This window comes from Gastrolobium bilobum, unplaced genomic scaffold (genome assembly GCF_033153095.1).
Source record: "Gastrolobium bilobum isolate Gb01-03AN ecotype WA unplaced genomic scaffold, APGP_CSIRO_Gbil_v1 utg1376, whole genome shotgun sequence".
Classification (NCBI taxonomy): domain Eukaryota; kingdom Viridiplantae; phylum Streptophyta; class Magnoliopsida; order Fabales; family Fabaceae; genus Gastrolobium; species Gastrolobium bilobum.
This window is the reverse complement of record NW_026896619.1, coordinates 236,683-239,284: the sequence shown is the minus strand read 5'-3', so window position 1 is coordinate 239,284 and position 2,602 is coordinate 236,683. Positions and strand designations below refer to the sequence as shown.

The 2,602-nt window shown below is 38.5% G+C and overlaps 1 non-coding gene across 1 annotated transcript; it reads left to right on the top strand.

Moving 5' to 3' along the window:
- The first annotated feature begins 986 nt into the window (after positions 1 to 986).
- LOC133301052 (small nucleolar RNA R71) lies at positions 987 to 1,093 on the top strand. Its single transcript, XR_009750132.1, has one exon. It is a non-coding gene; the product is annotated as a small nucleolar RNA R71 (small nucleolar RNA).
- The last annotated feature ends 1,509 nt before the right edge of the window (positions 1,094 to 2,602 follow it).

The window sequence follows — 2,602 nt, the reverse complement described above, 5'->3', positions numbered from 1 at the left end:
ACTATAACATCTCTAACAACTAATTCCTTCTCACTTTTCTCATTTCTCATCTTCCCTACTTCATCATCAGAGACTACATCTTCAACCACAACCTCTTCTTCATTCTTTTTATTTTCCACATTCTTTTTCACTGGTTGAAGTACCTACCCACTTCTTGTCATAATTGCTTTATAGTGCTCCTTAGGATTCACTAATGTATCACCTGGAAATTTCCCTTGTGGTCTCTCTGATATCTGTCTTGATAATTGACCAATCTGGGTCTCCAAATTTCTGATTGATGCTTCCTGATTTCTGAAAGAAGTTCTGGTCTCCTGCATGAATGCAGTTGTCTCTTCCCTGAATGAATTAGACCCCTGGATATAATCCTGAGTTGTCTTAGATAACTGAGCAAACTCTTTCTCCTATGCAGCAGGATCACTTGACTGCTCCTTCATATGTGGTGGTGGAGGATGTAATGGTGGGTTCAATTGATGGTTGGAACTATAGCTGAATCCTGGGTGTTGATTCTTGTTCTTCCATGGTGGCATATAAACATTCCTTCCCTGATTGTTGTAGTTCCTTTGATTATTCGGATCATACCACACTCCATTCACCTCTGCTTGTTCTGGTGATACCCCATAATCACACTCCTCTGTCACATGGCCTTTGCCACAGATAGCACATACACTCTTGGTTTCCACAGAAGCTACCTTTTGTGAAGAGAGTTGCTTAATAAGGGTATCCAACTGTTGCTGTTGTTGTCTCTATGTCTGCATCAGCTGATCATTCCTTGCCAACAGAGCATCATACCCATCCAACCTGATGATTCCTGTCCTTCTGTCAGCCACAGGGGCATTATCAAATTCCTGAGATGCCAATGACTCAAAGATATCCAAGGCTTCTTGAGGAGTCTTAGTAGTCAATGATCCACCAGCAGTGGCATGCACCAAGGTTCTAGTGTTAGTGGTCATTCCTTGCAGGAAGATTGTTGCTTGTTGTCATGCCTCATTTCCATGCTGTGGACATTTCCTCAACAAAGTCTTGAATCTCTCCCAAGCCTCATAAATGGATTCTGACTCTTTCTGCTTAAAGCTTGTAATCTCATCCTTCAACTTGGCCCTCTTGGACGCTGAGAAAAACCTCTGCAAGAACTTGGTTTGCAGATCATCCCAAGTTGTTATACTTCCTTGTGGAAATGATTGCAGCCATCTCCTTGCATCATCCGTCAGTGAATGAGTGAATAGTCTCAACAGAATTGCATCTCTTGTGACACCATTTATCTTCACAGTATCACTCAACAACAGAAAGTTCTCTATGTGCAAGTAAGGGTCCTCTGCACTGGTTCCAGCAAATTGATCCTTCTGCACCAAATGTATCAAAGCAGGCTTCAATTCAAAGTTGTTGGGCTCCACTGTTGGGCGCACAACACTCCCAATTGGAGGAATCACTGCAGAAGTCATGTACTCTCCCAGTGTCCTCTATGGTGGTGGTGGTGGTGGTCTGTGATTCTCTGCCATTATCTCTTCCTGATTAACCGTACTGGATTCACCAATTTCTTGCAACTGTCTCCTTTGCCTGGCTGCCCTTTTGTGCTTCCTCAATGTCCTTTCTAATTCTGGATTATACAACAACAAATTCGGATCAAGTGTACCTCGCATATACCAGAATCAAAATTGACCAGAAACTTAACATAAACTAAAATACTGAAAATAAAAGGATTCAATCTCAGAATTCTATGGTATCAGTTAGTGTTGAAAAACAAATTCCCCGGTAACGGCGCCAAAAACTAGTTGGACGTTTAGCAAGTGCACTAGTCGTACAAGTAATAAAATGATGAGTAAAAATCGTTCCCACAAGGAATTGTGTTCAAGCACCAATAAACCATAGAAAACTAATTTGAATCAGATAAGAATTTGTAAAAGTCATGAATAATTTGTCACCAGAAATTTGATTGTAAGTAATTTGACACAAAATAAATATGGATTAAGAATTAATAAAACAACAAGTAGTCAGAAAACAACTTTCCTCCATAATAACCCATGTAAAAACTGATCATATGATGAATTCTTTTCCATGTGATGTTAATCAACCTTTTACTTATCATCAAGATGTAATCCCTTACTACCCTGATAGATACATTAATCAGAAACCCCAATCCATTGGTGATCTCTTTCTTAATACATGCATGAAATACTAAAGTCTTAAGATTACATCAGAACTCTAGCATCAATCCCTTGAGTACTAGAATTCTGATGTTGAGATTACCAGATACAGAAGTCAAATAAACATCCCTGTTCTACACTACTTCCTTGATAGAAATAATTAAATCAGAAAATCTCAAATCAACACATGAAAAATACTTCATCATATTAATCAGATCAACATAATATTATCATGGAGTTCTATTGCATTCAGACTACAAAGACTCTACTCAGACATGACTAAGGAATAGACAAGAGAAGAAGAATCAAACTTCATTTCCATGTTGAAAGTCTTCAATCTCCAAACTATTACAAAGAAATCCTAATACAAAAACTAAAACACTAAGAGAATTTAGAGAGAAGTCAGACTAAAGTTTAAGAGAGAGAGAGAGAAAATATCAGATCCTCCACTAAGTGTGAAG